This window comes from Epinephelus fuscoguttatus, linkage group LG6 (assembly GCF_011397635.1).
Source record: "Epinephelus fuscoguttatus linkage group LG6, E.fuscoguttatus.final_Chr_v1".
NCBI lineage: Eukaryota > Metazoa > Chordata > Actinopteri > Perciformes > Serranidae > Epinephelus > Epinephelus fuscoguttatus.
In genome coordinates, this window is record NC_064757.1 from 24690212 (window position 1) to 24714385 (window position 24174).

Consider the following 24174-nt stretch of genomic DNA (forward strand, 5'->3'; position numbering starts at 1 on the left):
GAATGATCATTTTAGGTTTTTTTTTTGAAGCACAATAAGTGCCAAAACATTGTTTGTTTTGGCTCCTTAAATGTGCTGCAGACCGTGCTGTTGAGGTATGTCACATAAAACAAAAGTTGAATTTTTGTCTTGTGTTACTCACGCGACTGAAGCTGCTGTGGTTTGTTCTCTCAGCTCTCAAATATTCAATCTTTTAGTTGTGCTGATGGTTGTGTTTACTTTAGCGATTTATAATTCTGCTTCAAACCTTACCTACGGCGTAGGCTCTGCGCCATCGTAGCCTGACATGCACCTCGCCAGAAATGTAACCACATGTCGCGTCCACGCAGACCTCTTGTCTGTTTCTGTAAGCTGAAACCATTTCCCTCAGTGGACAGGAAGCTTTAATTTACTTCAATTTCACAGATAAGAAACAATAAATTGTGATTCATCATGGCTTCATATGAGTAGAGGAAATCTCTGCTCAACGCTAAGCTAATTTTAAATTGTATAAATTAGTAATTTATACAATGTAAAATGCCATAGGCTTGTGCTAATAATGTAAGCATGTAATAGGCTATTTTATTTAACGTGTGTTAACACTCACACACTGAATATTTATATTGTATCTATTAATATGCTGTCATAATGCACTTTATTTTATATCTATTTATGTTGGGGATTGGATTCACTATTTATTTGGAATTATTTATTGGTATCACTCTGTGACTATGCAGTGATGGGAATGCTCCAACATTATCTTGTTGTTTTTCTATAACAATGACAATAAACTATTGAATTGAATTGAACTGAATGCCATAGGCTTTTGCTAATGACATTAGTATGTTGTATTTGTGGGGAAAATGTGTGCGGATTAACATAAGTGGTTGTCTGTGAATACTGTGAGTTATAATGAAGCAGATTTGTGTACTTGTGTTTGAAATTGTTCCTATTAAGCCATGTTAAATGTGTGTTTTGGGTGTGTTTTGAATCAGCTAAACTTTGTGTTTAGCAGTGTTTTGGAGGTGTAACTGCAGAGTGACATAGACACAAGTATAAATGCTCACAATTTCATAGGCCGTGCGCATAGGCTACGGCGTAGGGTCTGCATAGAGCTGATGCACATGTATAATTCCTGCTGCTTCATTCATAGTAATGTACGACCAATAGCTGGGATCAAGTGATGTGAACACACAGGCTCCATGATCTGAACCAGAACTGTAACGGAAACACTATTATTTTTCTCATGGTCCAGGACAGCGCATTCCTGCATCAATCCCTCACTCCGAATTAAATTCAATGTTCTCTGCCTTTCACAATAGTCAAAACCACTAATGTCTGATGACAAATGTCTGTTATCATCAGACAGGAATCAAGGATCTTGTGGTACATGGTCAGTACCTTAAACCTCTACGCTCCTGATGATGAACATTTTGATGCTTTTCGTACAATGGGTCTCATTCATGAAACGTGAGCAGAAGGAATTTGTGTGTAAACTGTTCGCAGACGGAAATTTACGTGCGTGTCCACATTCATCAATATTTTAGTAGCTCCAGTCTTTTCGTAGCTACTAACAAAATCTACTCCTGCTCCTGACCACTTGTAGTGCTTGTGTAAATGTAGTAAAGCACATAAATATTGCTTGTCACTATTGGAAATTACAATTTTAATTCGTATTGTGCTCTGTTATGTACACAATACACAGATGCCTTTGAAACACGTAATCTAAACATGACAAAATATTAAAAATATAACACATTTAGTTAAATTAGTTGGCAATTAGCAGGTTTAAGATCTAGATTAGGTTCATGATTGTGAATTATCTATGTAAATCCACTCAATAGATTACACGTTCTTTCTACATGTTGAACGATGATAATAAAAATATCCGTAAGGACAGCCGGATCACAGCCTCTTCGGCCTTCGGCCGTTCCCACTTCTTTCAAAACCCCACAAATGAATCTTCTGTTTGTTTGGTGACCGCTGTATTTCTTGTGTGTGCTTATAGGCCGTAAGGTGAACGCAGTTATCGTTTCATCTTGTTCCGACATCTGGGGACTACACGATCTTTACTTCACAAAAAAAGATCGAGTTCGTAGCTCATAACCCCGCAAGAGTCCTGTGATCGGGGTCGTAGTTCGGCACTTGCTCTGTCTGAGCGTAATGATCTGTTCCGCCTGAGCGTTATTTGCTGGGTCGGTGGTGAAGTGGCGCACATGACTCGTGCTACGGACGGACAGATGGACGGACAGACAGCCACGTATCTTAAACAGGTAATACATCTGGCTACATCTTTCCCACATCAAATATCCGTGATCACCTATACCCGTGTGCGTAAAAGTGCACACAATTCCGTGTCCTCTCACCGCGGATGCTGTGATTTGATGGCCCGGTACTCATTGTAGCCCACTCTTAGATGTCGGAGCGGAAATCAGTTTCTGTGAGACCTTTTCTGATTCACCTTACGGCCTATTATGCGTTTCTTTGCCTCCAGTTTTATATCAAACCATTTACGCTTCACCTCTGACATGGTTCTTTGTACCACAGAGACAACATTAACAGCATCTGTTACCTCCCTCCAGGCCTTCGCTCTGTCTGTCCCTGTCACACCACTACTAACTGAAGAAAATAAAATGTTTTTTCTTAAGTCCACTTCACCCAAAATTATTTTGATCTCTGCTTCGGAAAAGTTCTTTTTTCTTCCTCTCTCTTTCTTTGTTTGTTCCATGACTGACAGGTCGACTGGATGCACCTACACCTCTTTATATGGTGGTCATTGGATATTCATGGGTGGGGATTTATGCTAATTGCTGATTATCGGGAGCACGCTGTCACTTTACAATGGATTGGCATTCATGATCATACATACAAGTGTTTACGATCAAATCTGAGTTTCCCGCAGCGTTCCTGAATCCGGAGTAGGTTTTTAGTAGAGTAGGCTTTTATGTGCAAATCTACACACAGATTTACTCACTTTTCATGAATGAGACCCAATATCTGTAACCTACCGTGACCTTTTCAAGAACCCTTTAAGCATTTCATTATTGTACTTCATGTAAATGATAAACTTTATAAAGCCTGTTATAAAGAAAGAGGGTGGTTGTTTTAAAGTGTAACTTAAACATGACAACAGCCAGGAAATGGCAGTTGTTGTACTGAAAGTAAGTTAAATGCATTATTTGATAAAAACACAGCGGAAGGCACACTCTCTGAAAAATGCCTGGAATTTGAATAGAGATGACAAATCATGAATAAACTAACCAGACCCCACTATGTTTGTTCAATGTTTGCAGCATTATTATTGCAGTACTTCAGCATAGTAGCAGAGGAAATTGTTTGAAATTGATGCATAAGTGATGCAGAACACAGCGAGGGCAAAGACTTCTGCATGCCTGATTTGTTGTTTTTACTTTTCTCTGAATATGACTTGTATGCCGTTGGTTTGAATATGTGTAACCAAACATAAAGCAAGGCTTTGCTTAGAAGACGCATACATGCATAGCCAGACTTTCATAGATAATATTGATATGAAAAGATTCTGAATACATTGTTCTCAAAAATTTCACAGGGCGTGGATGTTGTTTAAAGACCAACCTTTAGCTAATGAGTTAGACTTTGCAGTACAGTGCTCCACTCCATCATTTGGTAAAGAGCGTTTTGCATTTCCCCTGCAGATCAAATTGACCTTCCATAAAACGTTTATGTTTCGGAGGGGAATTTTCATAAAACTCTTGAGAGGACCAATCCAAATGAAATTGCTGCTGCTATTGCTGTCGGTCCTGTTCAGCGTTCGTATCTGTGAGTGGTACAATCTTAATCTGGTGTTGCCTCTCCCACAGAGGAAGATTTGTAGGTGCTGGAGCCTGGTGGGCAAAAACACTAAGACTCCTTGAACAGGCCCCCAAAAGGCTTTTGGCCAGAGAAGAAAAACTGTTAAAGTACTTTACTGAAATCATCAATGTAGACAAGACTGAAAGGCTATGATGACTCTATCTTTCCTATCACTGTTTCAATTAGTCTGCCACATGTGTCTGCTCTCTAATGTTCCCTGTGAAATTCACGCAAAGATTAGTTTTGTTTCCAGACCCCATCGACACCCCCGTCCCCTTGTTTGGTGGTAATTGACACGTGTTCTTCCGATCCTCCAGTCTATGACTCCATACATAACCTTGATTAATGACGGACAAAGACAGAGTGCCATTACATGCCTATTGACTCTAAATCTCCAACATCAGGCAGGCTTCAGCATCCCCAGTTAAACCTCATTTAGAGTAATTAGCACTGATGGAAGGGCAGACAGCAGAGAGGAACAAAACACTGAGTGGTTTCAAGGACATGCAGTGACATTTTTATTTTTATTTATTTATTTATTTTTGTTCTTGAAAAATAGAAATGGGTTTCTGGGAATGCTTGGAGTGCTGGGAAGTTTAAATGTTTGTCCTAATGGATTTTGTGGTTAGATAGAGGAAAGAGAAGCAAAATGCTATTTTTCGTGTGTAAGTGCAAGTGATGTGTGTGTATGCGTGTATCGCCATCTCTATATCTACCAAGTGTTCCCTGCAGACACAGGTCAACCACTGAGATTTCCAGGACTTATGCACCATGGGGAATGTAGTGAACCCTGAGGAATTAAAAACATAATAACTACCATCAATCACAGGTGGGAAGGCATCATTGTGCAGCACGTGTAACAGAGACGCACCATGTGCATTTTGTACTGAAATGTTTTGGGTTTAAAGTAAAACTGGAACACAAATATGTAACATGCTGCAAAGACAAACAAATATTCAGACGCTTATGAAGGTCACATACCTCATAAGCACTTCATATGCAGTGTATGTTATCTTTGTCATAAGGCCTTTACACACTACAGGCATTTTTTTCATGTGATTAATTCAAACATCAGTATTTTTTTCTAAATGTTTTACACTCTTACACAGAGAACAGTATTACACCGCGGAAAAACAATGTGATTTTATTCAAACAAGGTCGGTTTTCCTGAGCTTTCACTCCATGAATAAAGGTATCAACAAATCATTTTGCACCTATACTTATGAGGACTGCAAAACAACATGATGGAGGCTCTGTGGTCCAAAACAGGATGGCAAATTTCATTGCTCCTTTCAACCACAGACTGTAGAGAGGGATGACACATCTTTTCTTCCTATTGTACACAAATGCAGCCAAAATATCCCTGATACGGCTGCTGCCATCTGGCGCTGCTGACCACATTTTGAGCCAGAAGGTTCATTCCACTACCAGATATGGCATCCATGTTTCCCTCATTTGCGTCTCTTCCTCACGTCTTAGCTCCGCCCTTGTAAGACACAGGGGAGAGATGCAAGGATGAGATGCAAGGAGAGAAGACACAACAAAAAATGCCTTCAGAGAAATGAGACATCTTTTCCTTTGAAGCATCACGTGAAGTGACGCCCGTTTGTGATCACAGCTGATCACAGCTGGATCAGCTACCATTAGGCTTTACAAGCTTTCTTAACAGCTATAGAAACTTTTAATGTATATGATAAAGATATAGTTATAAGTAGCAGAGCAGCTGTTAACAACCAACACCTGCCTGCACGTGAAGAACAGCCTGCGTTCTATATTTTACTGTGTGCTGTTCAGAGTCACAGAATGCCTTTGTATAATTTATTCATTATTTGCACCTGTATTTTTTGATACTCTGATGATGAGTTCATTATTTAATATCCCAGAATTTGACTGTGGTGTTTTTTGAACACTGGAAATGATTTATTAGACCAAATGTTTCAGGAAAAATTGAAATTCTGAATGGAAATGATGGTCACTGATTTAAAAGTGTTTCCTGCTGTCAGACAGACTCTGTGACTTTGATTGTATCCATAATAAAAGTTGATGAGGGACATAACAGATTGTGAAAAGAAAAATCTTTCTAATAAATGAAGAAAGTTTGTGCTTCTTTTCTTTTTCAGATTTTATTAGATGGTGAATCAGAAGACAAGTTTAATCTATCATTTGTCTTCTCTCTGGTATGAAACTCCAGTCCGATCAGCTGCAGCGCTGTGCTGTCCAGTCAATAACTGATATCCAATCAGGGGGGTGTGATGCTTGGTAAAAGACTTCCAAGAAGGCTGCACTTGTTTGCCCTAGCATCCCTCCCCCCTGAAAGCCTCCTGTCTCCTTGACTCTTTGACTCCTCTGAGCGAATTCAACAAATTGAGACGTCCTTCAAGATGGCAGGTGTCAACTGTTTTCTGGTTGACTGAGGATAGAAGAGTCATGGAGGGATATTGGGATGAACCCAGAGTCTGCGCAGTAATGATCTTTGCAGTATCAAATTCCCGCCCTTACACCCGTCTGACCCAATCATAGCGCTGTTCATAGCGAGCACACTGATTGGCACACACAGTTGTCAATCATGATGTCAGTTGTTGTTTATATAGCATCAAATAATGTGTTAAACCAAACTGATCAGAAAAATGAACACTTGAACATTAGTGTGATAAGACCTGACTGAAATTACATAATGCTGCTCTGGGTCAATAGAATCCCAGTAGATTAGCAGTGCTGCCAGTAGATCTTTTTGCAATTAAAACCTTTCATCGAACAAAACCAAACCAGGCATTCAACAAATTTACAATTGTGTCGACCAGTCTTAGACAGCCAGTCTTTACCAAGTAAACCTTACAGCTGGTCACATTAAGTCAACACTAACACTTAATGCTGTACTTGGAGGGTTTCACTGTAGGCCATGCTCATTTGTTGTTGGGAACAAATCGTCATCTGCTTCATGTATAAAACTGCTCATAAACATTAGCACCACTCACTCATCTTAACAGGCTGTGATAATGTAGCGACACCTTTAGTCGTTCTTGCTAATGCTAACAGTATATGTTCTTTTTACAGCAGTTAAAAGAGCTGCGAGTGAGGTTATTAACAAAATTACCTGTTGAGAAGTTCTTACCTGTAATAGTACCAGTTCTTAATAATCAGAGTGATCTGAGCAGAAACATTTTCTATGCAAACTACTTAGTTGGAATGTTAACTTTTCTTTTTACCCAAGTTCCCAGCCAGTGAAGAAAAAACATTTGCGCTTAAAGGCTTTTGTTTCTGAGGTCTATTTTACTTTGACTGAATCACACTGATACCACACTGGTTTAGATCAAGTTAATCTCTGTAAACAGATATTTGCATATGTATGGAGAATCTGTAGGCAGCAGTGTGATATGTTGGTATTGGAAGCATTCTAGTTCCATTTGTAGCCTGGGTGGTATTGTAAAATCACATAGGTAAACAGCAGATAAACAGTCCATGTAGACAGGCAGGATATGCGAGCCAAAATGCAATCTCAGACCCCTTCGGCTATTGTCTGACTGTGATTTAGCTGTATATCAAAAATATTTATCATTTTATAGAGATTAGCAGAAATAACCAGCATACAGAAGAGGAAGTCCTGGCCCAGATATCCACTGGCTACACCGGATCTTGTGAAATTTTGGTTGTTGACCCCAGAGGCTTATCATTGTCAAACTGATAGCTGATGGGTTCCAAGATAAGCACTCTTAAGCGGGATTTATACTTGTGTGTGTGCAGAGCCTACGCCATGGCCTACGCACGTGGCCTATGCCGTTGTGAATATTAACACTTGTATGGTGGTGTGTCTGTGTCACTCTGCAGTTGCACCTCCAAAACACTAGTTGGCAGTGGGGTTTCTGTGAAGCGCTGTAAAGTTAAGTTGATTCAAAAAAACACCCAAAACACACATTAAACATGGCTTAATAGCAACAGTTTCAAACACGAGCATACAAATCGGCTTCACTATAACTCACAGCATTCACAGACATTAGCACAAGCCTATGGCATTTACATTGTATAATTAGCCTAGTAGCTAGCGGATTTGTCCTCTTCTCTATCCTCAGTTTACAAACTCATGGAAATCATTTTTTTGTTGTTGTTGATTGTCATGGATTCGTGAGTCAGGATTTTTTTGTTCTACAATACTGCTGGCAAAAGTCCTCTATGTGTAAACTCTTATAAACATACTGTTTGTATGTAATTAATCTGTATTAATTTCATTTAGAATGACATCTGTGTCTGCAAGCTACTGCAGGCTCACTGAATCACTCCTGTAGTCTTTATATTTCTTCTTCTTCCTTTATCATTCAAGTGGAAGTTTCTTCAGGTGTCAAAAATGTGCAGGAAAGGGTAAAAAAAAAAAAAGTCAGTCACACAAATATGCAAGCACACACACACACACACACACACACACACACATGCACACAGATTAGCATATCAGCATCGTTAATCATATGTGTGAAGTCATAATAGCATAAATCATTGGCTAGAGATGATTATAATTAGATCCTGTCAAAGACCAATGACTACTCTCTAACAGCCTCTCTCTCTGTTTCTCGATTAAGTCCCATCACTTCTTCCACCAGATTATCTGTTACTTTGCGAATTAGACGTATTACCCCTTTATTAGCTACAGGGACAGGGCCAGATCTGTGGCTTATTAATAAAATACTTGCTTGACATTGATAAATACAGAACATGATGGCCGTGTCATAGGAATTAATCTCCATTTCGGGGGATTGTCTCTGATTCATTAATCCATCTAATTACCACAGATCTCACAAAATATCTTGGTCCTGATCTATCTCATTCAGTTTCTTCTCTTTATCTCACTGTGCCTCTCACTCTCTCTCCTCCCTCTCTCTTCAGACTCATGGATCCCTACATAATAGATGAGTCTGTCCAAGGAGACAGAATAAAGGCTCTTAGCAGTGTGATGAATTTTGTACATTATCAAATTACATTTTTTATCAATTCAAATCCCCCCTTTGCTGCACAGGCAATCAGCCGCAAAGGCCAAAAACCTGAGTGTAAATGTGAACAGTGATTTACATAGATCCAGGATGGATTTTTTTTGCCATTTTACATTGATTGACAAACTAATTAAGAAAGATGCAAAAGCCTTTGAGGTCCCCTTCAACATCCTGTATTTATTTTTTGCATTTATTCATTAATATACCAGGGTCAGTGCATATTAATCAACTTTAAAACCAGTTTTCATCTGCAGCTCTGTCTCAGACTGCTGAGATGGCCCTGCTGTACCTTCAAAGTTTGAATATCCTAAATCCGAGCATGATTATTTCTTAGATTCATTTTATTTGGGGTGGATAAATTGTTGTTTAGAGAGTCTCCAAGACTTTCTGTGCTGACAAGTAGATCTGCTTTGATTTTGTGTCGTCTCTCTTGATGTCTAAAGATTGGTTCTAGCTATGCAAATCAGTTTTCAAACACAAATTTTCTCTGGTTCATATTTAATCATTTTAAAGAAATGTATTTCAGAGAAATATCTTGCATAATTTATATGTGCACAGAGATCAATTTCCCCCCAAAAAAAGTTTGTCAGTTGTTACTGCAGACATTGTATGGATTAAGCCGAATTTCATCCCTGAAACTGTCGCCCTGGACTCACTTGGAAGAAGTTCCCACCAGTTTGGCTGTCATTTAATGCCCAGTCTGAGGGGCTTTGTGATGCCTGATTAATTGCCCAAACAATCAACAATCTAGCTGTTTGACGATAAGATGGATGGATGTCAGAAAACTTTGGTCAGCTGTCTCGCAGTTTTTCTGCTGTCTGATCTCCCACAGTCATAAACTGTTGCGAGTTTGTTTTAATATTATTGGATTATAATTCCCATGTTGTGCCTAACTGTGTCCTGACAGACTGTGGTGTGATATAAATACATCTGAACTTCTCTGCAGAACAGACCATATTGTCCACTGCTTTACAGCCATCTGCAGGTCCATATTTCCCCCTTTTCTTGATTGCCATTCAAAGTAAATTGTACAAAGTAACACAGCCTTTCCTCTTTTTTACAAACATTTTAGAAAACATTATTTTGTTTAAATAAAACTAATGATTGCGGGCTCCACGTTAAGCTTCTGTGTGAGAATCTACGTAGTAACCAATCAAATGGCCCGTGCAGTCAAGTCATACTCCTGCCCTTCAGAGGGGCCAATTAAAATCTGTGGTGTCAGTTGACCCCCAGCTTTAGGCCCAATCAAATTCCCCCTGTAGTTTATAGTTAGTCTGGTATGTATACAGGGTAGTAATACACTGGCTTGTCTTATCAAACAAACAAACTTAATGACCCAGTGTCGTCATGTAAAAAACAATATAATCCAAATGATCTCCCTGAGTGCCTCTTTTAAAAGAAGACATATGTAGTAAAAATTGTGTATATGCAAGTTCCACAGCCTGACCACTGTCTAGAAAGTGAAGTTGTCCAACATACTACAGGCCAATATCAACAACCTGATCAACTATGTGAAGGAGATGTGTCACACTGCATGAGGCAAGTGGTGTTACAGCAGCTACTGACTAATCCTCCAGGGTATTTGTGACCAAAAAATGTATTAATGTAGCACTCGTCCTGTGAAATCCTAATAATGTCTTTAAAAAAAAAAAAAAAAGAACAACAAGCAAAATTTAGAGTGGCCTTTTATTGTGAGCATTCAAAGGAACACCTGTGTAGTAATTATGATGCTGAAACGGCATCTTGATGTGCCACACCTGTCAGGTAGATGGATTATTTTGGGAAAGAAGAAAGTGCTCTGTAACATGGATTTTCAAAAAATTTGCAGCCAAAATTTGAGTGAAATAAGTCTTTCGTGTGTAAAAAAAACCCCCAACTTAGATCTTCAGTCTAAACCTGTGAAAAATGGAAACGAACACACAGCAATATTATCGAACTCTGCTCAGGAGTGAAACGTGTGGACAATATTTCAGTCAGCATCCAGGATTTTCTGTGTTTCTCTATGGACTTATCACAGTTATGGATTTCAACAGAAGTTTATTTTTAGATACTTTATCATTTTTAAGCCTGTTTTGTTGCACATTAAAGGACAAAATGACAAAATGAGGTGTTACAAATCCAGATAGGTGATTTTGAAAGCACATTTCGGGCAGCTTGACAGCATCTACTGTTTAGGAAATGGGATGTTTTTATTTCTGCTCCTCTGAAAGATTCGGGCTAAATTGTTGTGTCAACTTCTCACAGGAAGGAGGTTATTTTGACTATTATTTTTCCCCAAAGTTTACAGAAGATGTGGAAGGAACACTTGACTTTGGTGAAGTGGTATCCCTGAGAGAATTTCATATTTTGACAAAGACTTTAGGGACAGAGAGAAACACAGCGACAGAGATGAATGCCTCCTCAAGGCATTAAATGTCAAATCAAATGTAAAAACAAATCACAGCGTGAGACTGGTGATGTGTTTATAGTTTCTAATGGACTGAAAAGGCTTCAGGTACTACAACAGTGTTGGAGCTAAAACCAATGTAATTTTGGTAAATGTATTATTAAACTGTTGGGAGTTTCTCGAGGTTGCTAGGCATTGTTTACTTTTTATAGAGTGTGGTGTGTGTGTGTGTGTGCGTGTGCATGCGTGTGTGCATGTGTTAAAGTTCACACTATAAACACACTGACTTTTCCATTAGATGCACTGTTTAAAAAAGCACATTAAAAAAGAAATATATTAAGATAAAAGCTTTTGCTATAGAATTTTTTTCAGTTTTTTACTTTCTCGTTGATCAGTCGCTTTGCTTCCTGCAATAAAGCTTATCAAAAGTAACTCCATGATTACGTTTCAACAATTTACTTTATGAAAAATATTCCACATCCTGTTCTTTTCTATTCCAATAAGACGTTACTGCAAAAACTGCTATAATTGCCATGATTTTATTGCTTGAATAAAACCTGCTGGTTCATACCTATTCAACTAGATGAGACGGTGTATCATCTCTATGCAACAACTCTCTGTACTTCCGTTCTGATTTCCAGCTGAGGAGAAACAGGGCTCGGCAGGACGAAGCACCTGCTGCAGTAAGCGAACACACCGTCTGCTGTCATTTTGACTTGACCAGTAGACTTCACTACAAGTCCATTGGCTGTTGAAACAGGTGACATGCCTTACGTTCTTAAACCAGTTCACACCACTACAACCTTTCTCTGCAACACTCTAAAACATTTTCGTCTTGTCGTGAATCTTTGTTCTAAACATGGCTTAAGAGTAGAGTGGAGCAAAATAAGACAAACTATGATATTGTTATTGAGAAGACATGTTGACGGCTGAAACACACAGGGCATGGACCTGACATGCCACATAGGCGGAGTGGAAGTGGTGTTTTTTACTTGCTACACCAGCTTTACAGTGTGTGTATTGAGTTTTACAAGGTGATAATGCAGTTGGTTACGCAGCGTTTGGAAGCGTGGACTATATTAACTGGTACTGGATTCAATAACTGTACCGTTCTAACAACAAGATGCATTGATTTAATTGATACATTTTAATGTGAACTGTAAATGCACACATTAGGTTACTCTGCTGCTTTGCATTGCTTCTCGTACAATGAAGTTTTTTTTTTTTTTGTTACATTTTTAACAGATTGTTCTTGTTTTCTACACAGTTCTTTAACATTTTAACCTGTTGGAGGGCTGACAATTATGAGCGTAGAGAAAATGGGCAAGGTCAATGTAGCAGCTTCAGTTGATTATAATAGACACTTTCTGCTGCAGGTAGGCTGTGGCACAATTGTCGTACCGCAACTATGTCCCATGTATTTTGGTCTTTACTCCTCACTGTTTCTGACGCACCACTTGACAACGCTTGGCACCGGCTTGATAGTCCCACCTGTGGTGCTGATTGGCTAATCGTGAGTTCCCCCGCAGTGCTCATTGGATTGCTTTTTACCTTTAACAGAGAAACCACTGTGCTATGTCGTGATGCCAGACAAATCAGGCAACTTGGTGGGTGGATTCAAACGTCTGAATCCAGATAAATGATTTTATGGATGAATAGATATTCTTGAACCTTGAAGTTATAACTCAGAGACACAGTCTTAAGTCATAATCCTGTATAATAGTAATAATAATAGTAAGTACTTCATGAGTTATGCAATATGCAGACAGAATAACTAATGCCAGTGTATACATACATATATATATATATATATATATATATATATTTAAGGAAAGGAGTTTTGCATAAAGTGATTAGCTGTGAATAGGATCCCTTGCACTAAACTGTGAAAGAAATAATTGTGTTACATAATGATTGCAGTGGGATCGTTGAGAGCCAGGTTATGAGCCGGTCCTCCCTGTAGACGTCTGCTCATTAAAAGAAGTGTGAAACACCTGTTGAGGCCAGAGGAGTTCACCCAGGGCTTCCCAGTCAGCACCATGCTGGACACCTGCTGCTGCTGGAGAGAGCATTTCTATTTTCGCTTATGCTCGTGTCTCAGCTCCCCTCCAGTTTGGTGAGTGAGTTTGGTGCAGTGTTATGGAGCTAAAGTGGGATTTCACTGCTTACTAATAGTCTGATCCACCCTCTCACACTCGCAACAAGAATGCGGTACTTTGGGACACTGAACAACGTGGAATACTGCAACTTGACGCCTAAATCTGCCAAGAAAATGTAATTTTAGAAAAGGGACTCATCTTCTTCAGGCGGTCGCTCCCTGCTGTCAACAAGCGTTGTGATCTTTTTGAGCTCGTGACTCACGTGTCTAATCTCTTTGCTCACTCTCTCCCTGCACAAATAGCTCGAAACATAACTAACCTCATTTCTACAGAATGAAAAGCTAAATTCATCCTCTGTTATGCCACTGTCATATTAAAAAAAAAAAAAAATCACTTTGTGAAAGTGAGATGGCTTATTGTAATGTGTATGTGTGGATTTGAGTGTGTGTACAGTTTGTATCAGTGTGTGGGTGAGTGGGCGAGGGCACAATTTTGCAAATGACTGCTTTCATATGTTTTGTCAACATTATAGTGGACCGTATTTTGAATAGTGGATGGAATAAACATAAGGTGAGTGCAGGCAGAATGTTGCACGCCTTGTGTGGAGTGTTGCTGTTTGAGTTGTTGTGTATTCAGTGTTGTGTGTTCAGTAAACCCGATCGCTAATGCAGGTGTTTCAAGCATGTTTTATGCCCACTTTGTGCTGCTGGTGCTGACACTGAGTTTGGTAAGTTAATACATCTATTTCAAAATGATTCTGCTTCGCTCATTATCATCCATACTGTTTACACTGATAGCATGGCAAAGGCTAATCACGTTTCTGCTCAGTGTTTTCATATTAAGATGCGTTGTGTTGCCATAGAAACAGCACTCTAATTCTTATACTGCATCTTACAAGTCTGATACACTTTGTGCTGCGTTTTACAGAAGTGCATGTGTGCAATGTACATCTCCATAATTTCCTCCTCTCATGTTTTCGAATCCTTTTTTAAAGACGTTGATCTTATTAGAATGCTGCCTTACATGGAATACTGTCAAGAAGTTTAATAAGCACTGATGTAATTTAAGTACTTCTGTGTAATGTTTATAAAACACCCACACAGTTAAATGAGGATATCACTCCGGCTCTTCGCGACACATCCAAACCCCAGCTGGCTTGATTTGCATAAACAGTACATCACAGTCATACATACTGTAGATCATATATATATGCCACAGGCATCATGCATTATTCTACACTAGTAGCTTTAAGCTCTGACAACTAAAGACTAGTGTGGAAATACACGTCTCAAAAAAATGAAGGGAACACTTAAATCACACATCAGATCTTGATGAACGAATAATTCAAGTTGAAAATCTTTACTGATGTACATTGTGTAATTTGTTGAGAACAAAATGACGTAACGACAGTCAATGGAAACCAAAATCATCAACCCTCTAAGGGCTGAATTCAAAATCACACCAAAAACGTCTGGGCAAGGTCCTGATGAGTCAGCGAATGGTGTCCTGGGGGATCTCCTCCCAGACCTGGATCAGAGCATCGGTGAGCTCCTGGACAGTCTGTGGTGCCCCAATGCCCCATAGGTGCTCAGTTGGATTTAGGTCAGAGGAACAAGAGGGCGAGTCAGTGGCATCAATGCCGTTGTCATCCAGGAACTGCCTACACACTCTGGCCACATGAGCCCGGGCAGTGTCCTGCACCAGGAGGAACCCAGGGCCCACTGCACCAGGAGGAACCCAGGGCCCAGGGCCCACTGCAGCAGGAGGAACCCAGGGCCCACTGCACCAGGAGGAACCCAGGGCCCACTGCACCAGCATAAGGTCTGACAGTCGCTCTGAGGATTTCATCCTAGTACCTAACAACAGTCAGGGTACTGTTTGCTATGACATGGAGGTCTGTGCGACCCTGCAAGGATATGCCTCCCCAGGTCATCATTGACCTACCGCCAAACCGGTCATGCTGGATGATGTTAGAGGCAGCATAACATTCACCACTGCGTCTCCAGACTCTTTCATGCCTGTCACATGTGCTCAGTCAGATCCTGCTCTCCTCTGTGAAGAAAACAGGGGGTCAGCAGCGGACCTGCCAATTCTGGTGTTGGCGGGCGAATGTCAGTTGAGGTGCATGGTGCTGGGCTGTGAGCACAGATCCCCTCTTGCCACCCTCATGGAGTCTGTTTCTGACAGTTTGGTCAGAAACATGCACACCAGTAGCTGCTGGAGGTCATTTTGTAGGGCTCTGGCAGTGCTCCTCCTGTTCCTCCTCACACAAAGGAGCAGATATTGGTCCTGCTGCTGGGTTGATGCCCTTCTACGGCCCTGTCCAGCTCTCCTCATGTAATGGCCGGTCTCGTGGTACCTCCTCCATGCTCTTGAGACTGTGCTGGGAGACACAGCAAACCTTCTTGCAACCTCATTTATGGATGCGCCATCCTGGAGGAGCTGGACTACCTGTGCAACCTGATTGGGCTGCAGGTACCGCCTCGTGTTACCAGTAATGACAAGGACACTAGCAGGGAATAGAGAAGAATCAGTCAGGGAGGATAAGGAGAGAGCAACTGTCTGTGGCCACCACATGCAAAACCATTCCCTTTTTGGGAGTTGTCTTGCTTTTGCCTCTCCATCGCACCTGTTGTCACTTTCATTTGCACCAAGCAGGTGAGACAAACACTCTGTCCTAAATGGACTGATTGATATCCCTGAAGTTTAACTGACAAACAACAAAACAGTTTATTTTTTAACAAGTCTTCGCTGTGTTTCCAGGGGCTTTTGGCCACCAAATATGGGTGTTTTCTAGTGACCTATTGCTGTTTCTCCAGCGGGTGCCACAAAATTGGTGGTTAATTACCATGCCTTAGCCTTTCCTGCCTTTCCAGGATAGTGGCACGAAAAGTGGTTGTTTTTGTGCCTCCCCAACTGGGTGTTTTAAGCCAAAGTATGATCTTTTCCCAACCAAGTGGTTTTATTGCCTAAGCCTAGCCACACATTAACCACAGCATTGTTGAAATATAAAGTTTCAATGTATCTGCTAAATGATAACATGCAAATGTCACGTGTCACAACAAATACCAAACCTGCTGGAGCATGTGAGGAAATGCTTGTAAAACTGTAGGTAGCAGGTAGAGGTGAATAAATCTGGCTCTGGTAAACCTCTTGTCGCACACAGAGCACTACACACTGCAGTAAAAGTAGTAGCCTTGTACAACATACTGCAGCTACCGTAGATGGTTTAGCATTATATTGACAGCTCTCCCACCTTGGCCAATTTTTCCAATAAAAATACACTTTGCCAGGGGTGAAAAAACCCTAAATTTACATGTGAGAAGTGTGCAAGGACTTGCCTTGAGAATGTGGAAAATACTGCAGAGGCTACACTCTGCAGGAAAGTAGTGCTCATACAGCACACATCCTTTTCACAACCTGATGAATATAAGGTTACATGAAATAGCCTGAGAAAGATGCAGTGAATTCCAATGATTTTGCTGTTTGTATGAGACATGTCAAGGCACGAGTACTGAATATTTTGAAGTGTGAATGTGAAGTAGCTCAGCATGTTATTGACATGTTGTGTGTTAACTGTCATGGGAAAACATGTCCAGTGGATTTAACACCTGAGTTTGTGCACCAATGATAAATATTGGGCGTGGGGGTACTAGAGCTACTATGTATTTTTTCTATATTTTCTTTTATATATTTATGTTTCCTAGATATTAATTACTATCTTTTTTTTTATTTTTTTTTTGCATGTAGGAGTCCATTCAAAGCCCAGCCTCATCCAGCTCACCCTGTTTATCTTCACTTATCTTCACTTATTCTCCCTATAGCCTTAAAGCGAACTAATTAAGCAGATCATCAGTTTATAACATAATATTTTAAATACTGCAGAATATATCAGAGAATATTAAAAAACAAACAAACAAACAGAATTGTTTCCTTTTCAGCATGCAATGAACGTCATTACCGCCACTGCAAACTTGCCATCCATTGAGGGTGTTGATGGTGGGGCTTTCAGTCACCATGGTGGACTCAGTGGTGGTCACTGACTGTCAGCCATTGGCCATTGATGATAGCATCATAAACGAATCTTATGAGTTAACACTTGACAGTACGTATGAGCCACTAACAAGCCTTTTCCACCAAGCAGTATGGTACAGTTCAGTTTGGTACGCTTTTTTTCTGTTTCCACTGTGAAACATTGTGGATGGAACCATTCCGAACTATCCCCATTTTTGGTTCCCCCTCTGTTGGGGTACCTAGCACACAGATCTGGTTATTAACAGGTGGAGCTGTGAACACTGCAGTCTGTTGATTGGTCAATAGAGGATGGTCAGTCTTACTCATTGCTGAGTTGTGACGGTTTTTGAGGTCCATGTAACTACTGCTCAAGCCCTGGAAGGTTTACATATATCAGTAAACTGTTCGTATAAAATGAAAGGATGTTTTGCTGCCTCTCATAGCAGCTGGATTCGGAGAAATAAAAACCTAATTCACTGGGCCAAATGCCGGCAAATTCTACGGTGTAACATTAACTTATGTTTCTTTCTGTGTATGAGTTGATGATGTGAATCCATCAGCACACCTGAAATTTCAATGTGACAACTTTGACAATTACTTTAGTTTTTATTGTCTCTCTTGGATGATATACACTTTTAGTAATGAGTGGATCTTCAAGCATTTAAGAATATATATTAATTTCAACCGGATTATGTGACCTGCATATATCCCAATCCTCACTCTGAAAAGAAGTCGGCGAGTGTTGTTCCTGTGGGCTCTGGCAACACTAAACCCCTAAGCTTGCCTGAGAAGGACTAAATGCACAAACCCGCTATTTTTAAACATCCCATGGAGAGAGACTCTCACTGCAGACTGCTCTAATGTGTTCTTAAAATGTCAGCATGCAGCCTCATTCTGTGGATGATAAACAAGGTGCAGACTCATAAAGTAGGTAATGCAGTGAGTGCTGGATGGAGCAGTGGGTGACAACAACCCCACCCACATGAAAGAGTACTGTTTGAGGTGGAAACTCTAAGTTGACCTTCTGGTTCCAAAGGTACCATGCCGAAAGTGTTTGGTGGAAACGTGGCTTAATTAAAAGCAGCAGGACCTGATGTGTTGATGTGTTAACTTTCAAAAGACAGATGAACAAGGTGTGGATCAATTGTGTATGAACAAGACTATTGAGCTTCCACACATCATTTACACATCAGGGTCTGTCCTAATGAGGGTCAGATGAGCACAGAAAACAGATTGCTTATTGATGACAGCCCTTTATGGAAATCTGCACATCACCTAAATTAACAAATCAGATGCAAAATACCAAAGTACAAAACTATCCTACACTTACATGTGTATGATATAAATTGCCTGGGTCCATAAAAGGAGGCAATGCTTGCCCAGGACCTACTGTTGCTACTTTTCCAAGGCAGCTAAAGCTCCATATTTTCAGCAGGCAGAGACTAAAATGTCCTGCTGTACTATGGACCAATATCTATAGTTCAACACATTGCAATTTCAATTAAGCATGGACATGTTTTCCTCTTTAATCCTCTTTCCCGGTGCTTGTAAATGCTTATCTACAGAACTGTTTGCTACTGACGACCATTGTTGCAGCATTTGGTGCTTCCCTCCACTCAATAGTCACTTTTCAGACCTCTGAGGAGAAGCATCACTGAAAAGCATATCTGAGACAATGTCAGCACTGTTGCCACTTACGTAATGATAGCATTTTTTGAAATTGAACAGTTTAAGAAATGAATGTCATTTTAAAACATCAGCATTTATTTGGCTAAATCTCTGGCTTTCTATGTCTAAAGAGGCCCAGCGTTCGTCTGAAACACTGTCATCAACGCCATCGGTGGAAATAGTTTAGTCACTGCAATGCATTCTTCACAGTTCTGCTCCGTCGTCGTTGCTAGGTAACATGTAGTTTCTTGCCAGCTGAAATGTTGTTCAACATCTCAGCATGGTGATGTTGGGGAGAAAAGTGTTACATATTTGCAACACTTCCTGTTCCAGAGAGGAGGTAACAGCGTGGTGCACACAGCATAAACTGGCCAAAATCTCTCAGTCACTGGATCTGACAGCCACTTTTTTTTTTCTTGTTCTAGAAAAGGTGCAATAGAACAGGGTGCACAGTACTGCCTGAGCAAAGTATCTCCATCGGTGGCTCGACTGTTATGAGAGCATTATAAATCTGGACTATGGTAATAGAGTGGCCAGCCTCTCAGGCCTGAAAATGACTTATTATGTGTCAGTATTTTTTTCCCTTCCTCTTCAAGGTATTTTGGCTTGAAGTGTAAATAATTAATTTCCCTATTTAAAGAGCGTCATGTTTGATTTATAACCATAGAGGGTGCAGCGAGGTGACTGCATAGGGGTGGTATTCACTGCTGAATGACAGAAACACCTTCATTCTGAACTGGGTAAGACTATGGAAAAGCAACTGCAGAGAAATGTGGAATAAAGGTTTACATGGTGGCTGGAAATAAAAATGTAAGTGTAACCTTTACAAAGTCTTCCTTTTCTAAAAAACTAAGCTTATTTAAGAATAAGAGGATTGCACTGTACCTGACGTGATTAATTTTCTCAGCATAGGTTGCAGATAGATTTATAGTTTAACCTTTTAGTACTAAAAGTATAATAAGCAAATTGACCCTTCTCAACAAAAACCCAGCTGCCTGATGTTTTTTATGGTGCATCCTGCTCATAGTTCAGTGCCAGTCTGTAGAGTATAATGTGAACCCTCTTCCAATCATTAACAGCAATGACTACTTTTCAACTGAAGTATGTTATTTAATTTTCATATGAAAATTAGTCATAGAAATCATATGGACACCATACGAGAGCCCATACAAAATGAGGCCCCATGCTCAAGGTTTGTTTGACCTTGCTGTTATTATAAACTCAAATACATACACATAGAGGTAAATTGTATATACATACACACAGAGGTAAATTGTATATACATACACACAAAGACTCACTGCTACATCTTTTCAGCTACAGCGGATTTCACATATGTCTGCTTCCTGTATGAGCCACATCACTTCATAGAAGATATTTTCTACAGCACTCACGTCAGTCACAGTAAAATCTTGTCCACCACTCTGTTTGATTTCATCAGTGCACTGATGTTAGCACTTTCACACCAACCCAAAAGTAAAGACAAGAAAGAAATGTATGCAGGAAGCAAAGGTTCCAGGTTCTTAGCTTGATGCCAGCACAATAAACAGCTCTCCTAAACAGAAACATGTTATGTCTCAGATGAAGTCTGCTGCAACTCTTAGACTACGAACGGCATATGAAGTTTGCTGTGAGAGTGCATGTCAGCTCGATACCTTTATAAAGTGTCTGTGTCTTTTTCAGTTGTTGTTCAAATGATCAAAGCTGTCCTTCTGTCAGAACTCATATCAGCCTAGCTTTTTGTTTTCATTTTTCACAAAGTAACCAATCACAGAAGGTACGGGATGCAGTGATGGTTGATTTAAGTGTTTACAGAGGCAGAGAAAGAAAGAGAGAGAGAGAAAAAAAAAAGATGGAAATGACCATAAAAGAAGGTGGAGAGCTCAGTGGCTGAACTCTGATGAGCAAATTCATTTGCACAGCTTTTGCCGCCACTAAACACACAAACATAAGCTCAGAGCTACACCTGCGGGTACGTAGTTTCCATGGGAACACAGCTGGTTTTACACTAAACACTAGGAAATAGATTAGATTAATAGTTACTAAGAAATAGATGTTCTGTTACGATATAATTGAATAAACAGAAGTCTCTCACTACACTTGGCACTGCTGTTCCGTTGGTCTCTGTCTCCATGCGCTCTGAGATTGTGGTGCTTTGAATAACTGAATGGTATATACACTCACCAGCCACTTTATAAGGTACACCCTGCAAGTACCGGGTTGGACCCTTTTTTGCCTTCAGAACTGCTTTAATTTTTGGTGGCATAGATTCAACAAGGTGCTGGAACCATTCCTCAGAGATTTTGGTCCATATTGACATGATAGCATCACACAGTTGCTGCAGATTTGTCAGCTGCACATCCATGATGTGAATCTCCCGTTCCAACACATCCCAAAGGTGCTCTATTGGATTGAGATCTGGTGACTGTGGAGGCCATTGGAGTACACTGAACTCACTGTCATGTTCAAGAAACCAGTTTGAGATGATTTGAGCTTTGTGATATGGTGCGTTATCCTGCTGTAAGTAGCCATCAGAAGATGGGTACACTGTGGTCATAAAGGGATGGACACAGTCAGCAACAATACTCAGGTAGGCTGTGGTGTTTCAACCATGCCCAGTTGGTACTAAGGGGCCCAAAGTGTGCCAAGTAAATATCCCCCACACCATTACACCACCACCAGCAGCCTGAACAGTTGATACAAGGCAGGATGGATCCATGCTTTCATGTTGTTTACACCAAATTCTGACCCTACCATCTGAATGTGGCAGCAGAAATCCAGACTCATCAGACCAGGCAACGTTTTTCCAATCTTCTATTGTCCAGTTTTGGTGAGCCTGTGTGAATTGTAGCCTCAGTTTCCTGTTGTTAGCTGACAGGAGTGGCACCTGGTGTGGTCTTCTGCTGCTGTAGCCCATCTGCTTCAAGGTTGGACGTGTTGTTGGTTCAGAGATGGTCTTCTGCATACCTTGGTTGTAACGAGTGGTTATTTGAGTTACTGTTGCTTTTCTATCACCTTGAACCAGTCTGGCCATTCTCCTCTGACCTCTGGCATCAGCAAGGCATTTTCACCCAGAGAACTTCTGCTCACTGGATATTTTCTCTTTTTCAGACCATCCTCTGTAAACCCTAGAGATGGTTGTGTGTGAAGATCCCAGTAGATCAGCAGTTTCTGAAATACTCAGACCAGCCTGTCTGGCACCAACAACCATGCCATAATTGGCTGATCAGCTATTTGCATTAACAAGCATCTAATAAAGTGGCTGGTGAGTGTATATTCCAACAGTATATCCAGTAGTGCTCCAGTTTGGTCCAGTTTGTGCCAGAGTGACTATTTACACCTAATATGTACAGTAATATATAAATGTGAGGAAACACTGCCAATATGGTTTCTCTCTATCAAACTTAAATTCCTTGCCTGAAGGTTTAAGGAATACCTCTGAACCTTGTCAGTCAGGACCTGTAGCACACGTGTTTCATAGTTCTGCCTACTGTGTTCATGGTGCAAAGGCAAAATGTATACTTTGCCACATGGATAACAGCAATTGGACGCCAAAACGTCCAAACTGACGTTGCAGTCAGTTGCAAAACTTTATTGGCATGTTTGCGCTGTAATATCATGAGTGCAGTATCCTTTGTAAACCTTGAGAGGCTATCTGCCTTGGGGCAGATAGCGGTTGCATGTGATGCACAATTCATAATGCTGTCAGCAGCAGTTATTCATTCTTTGTGAATTTGCCCCTAAATCTTCCTTATAGGTTTTATATTCACACATTTCCAAGGAGGAAGATTGTGTTGGCTGCATAATTGACCAATATTAGCAGTAATGAGGACTGGTTATGATAACTAAATGATTTTTTTTTTCTGTTCAAGTCAAAGAGCAAATATGGTGCTTCTTTGCTTAACTATCATGTTGATTATCATGTTGTTGACAAGACAGAAACTTTACACACTTGTGCCAAGCCATTGTTGGTGTTCATGCCAGTTCTGGGGATGTTCTTGGGTAGTTGAGCCCCCTCCCCCACCCAGCCTTATATGGTCCTTACTCTGTTTCTATATGCAATATAATTCTTTGTTCTTTTACTTTTGTTTTCTTTCAATTCCATCCCTCTTGTTCCTTGCCTCTACTGTACCTACGAGTCTGCCTTCAGGTCTCTGCCTTTTCCTGCTCTTTTTTCCTCCTCTTTGTCTTTTTCCTCTGTAAGAGCAGTTGCCAAACATGATGCTTCTCTACAAGTCTGTCCAGAGAGGGAAGTGATTCACTGAAGGTCAGCCCTTATCTCTCTCTCTCTCTCTGTCTGCTCTGTATTCTCACATCCAGTGTGACTGTACACACACACACACACACACACACACACACACACACACACACACACACACGCACACGCACACACCATGCGTTCAGATTATAACTAGTTTCAGATGGGAGCTTTGAAGCCACGGAAAGCTGGCTTTCTTTCATCCCAGCATTGACTCATGTTCCATTTTCATAATTTGGTAATTTCATGAATATGTAATGCCTTCCTGTTGACCTGACTAATATGCGGGAGACACAGTGACACACACACACATTTTCTCAAAGGAAAACAGGAGGATTACAGAACAACTAACCAAAACCACTTAAAGGATGATTGTGGATGATTCCTGATATGTTCAAAGATGGGCACATTTAAATTTTGCATTTTTTAAATGATTGATTGCGTAAATGTGTAATTGTTTCCTTCATTTAATCACATTGAGGTTCTGGAGAGCTCTGTTCAATATTCAACTGGAAGGGCACTTCGAGAGCACAGACTTCTGTGAAGGCCAATCGTCTAATAGCCCAAGCATATCCACTATAAGCTGTTTATCTGGGTACATTTCCAAAACTATTACAACAAGAGAATACACTGTCAATTACCGAACAACTCACAGTAAGCCATTTACGTGACAGAGGTTAGTTTTACATGTTATAAAATATATTATTAGCAAGTTCTAAAGAAAACTCCTTTTTGTATTTAGCTGCACGGAAGACTGATCTTCAGATAGACATCTCTGTAGAGGACTGGGAAAAGACATGTCTTCTGAGAGAAACCCAAACTGCAAATGACCAGATGCAAACAGTTACAGTATAAATGGCTACTTAGGACTGACATTAAACCTGTTAAATGATGCCATTTTAATCCAGACACCTGCATTTAATACTAAGAAGAAATTGGCACTCTGTTTCATTACATGTGGGA

The 24174-nt window shown here is 40.4% G+C and overlaps 1 long non-coding RNA gene across 1 annotated transcript in view; it reads left to right on the plus strand.

The window, feature by feature from the left end:
* The window catches only part of LOC125890318 (uncharacterized), a 155509-nt gene that overhangs the window by 42534 nt on the left and 88801 nt on the right, over window positions 1–24174 (plus strand). Inside the window, exon 3 of the long non-coding RNA XR_007449541.1 lies at window positions 11814–11932. This is a non-coding gene — a long non-coding RNA (uncharacterized LOC125890318). The remainder of the gene's footprint in view (window positions 1–11813; window positions 11933–24174) is intronic.